General features: G+C 62.7%; 1 protein-coding gene across 3 annotated transcripts in view; it reads right to left on the minus strand.

Moving 5' to 3' along the window:
- The window catches only part of LOC113210969 (nuclear receptor coactivator 2), a 112,256-nt gene that overhangs the window by 21,345 nt on the left and 89,790 nt on the right, over positions 1-1,121 (minus strand). The window lies entirely within an intron of this gene.

Below are 1,121 nucleotides of genomic sequence, written 5' to 3' on the forward strand. Positions count from 1 at the left end.
GGGGGGAGAAAGAGAGGCGAGCGGCACGGCGGGTGGGGTGGAGGGGGGAAGGGGGACAAACCCCTTTTCTTTTCTTTTCCTTCACCCGCGCCCACTAGCTCCCCGGACGCGCAAACTGCAAATGTTACACACGTGCTCTTATACACATACACGTTTGGCAGGACACGCCAAAGTGTTGTTAGTCAGCCGCCGCGTTCTTTTCGTTCCGCATCAAAAACTGTGTAAAGAACCCAATCCCCTCGCCCTCCCCACCTCTTTCTTCAGCGACAGCGTCGTTTGAGCTCCATTCCATAGCGCGACTCGGGCGTGGGAGGAGAGGGAGGTAGGCGCGCAGGTAGGCAAGGTGGACCACCACCGCCGCCCTCCCGCCCTCTCCCTTCCCCGTCGCGCCCGCTCAAGGTGCGCCCGCCGCCGCCGCACCCCAGAGTCGCACCACCACGCCGTGCCACCGTCTATACATTGTGACGCGCAGACTGACGCGCAGGGACCCACCACCACCCGGAGCCTGTCGCGTCGGCGGAGCGACGACGACGCAAGGAGAACAAAAGACGGGAGCGACAGGACAGAGGCGAAAAGGATCGGAGCCAAACAGCAGCAGCAGCAGCAGCAGCCAGCAGCAGCAGCAGAGGTCTCATTTCCTCCGTTTCGGAAGCAAAAAGCAGACTGAAACGCAAAGCGGGAGGGAAACGGTTGGTGAGGGGGGGAGGGGGGGCTCCCCCGTGCGAACACAACGACGAGGGGTTCGGGAGGAGCGCGAGTGCCCCGCGCGTGGGCGACATGGGCGGGGGGCGTTGGAGCAGGCGGGAGCTCACTGTCAGAGCTTCTGCTGGTCTCCTCCGCCGCGCCTCGGCCCGGGGGAGGGTGGGGTGGGCGGGGGCGGCCATGTATGCATTGTCGCGCACGAACACGAATCGTACAAAAGTCGACGAGGAGCAAAACTTCATTCTCTCTCCCTCTCTCGCCCGCCCGCCGGCGGCGTCGGCGGGGCGGGTTTTCTTACGGCAGCAGCTGCAAAGATTGCGCAATATCGAGACTAAGTTAAATATTTGGAGGAGACCCGACAAGCAAGGAGAGAGAGAGAAAAATCCCGGGCGAGCGGCGATGTACACAAACACACACAC

This window comes from Frankliniella occidentalis, unplaced genomic scaffold (assembly GCF_000697945.3).
Source record: "Frankliniella occidentalis isolate FOCC.00 unplaced genomic scaffold, Focc_3.1 Scaffold53, whole genome shotgun sequence".
Taxonomy (NCBI): Eukaryota; Metazoa; Arthropoda; class Insecta; order Thysanoptera; family Thripidae; genus Frankliniella; species Frankliniella occidentalis.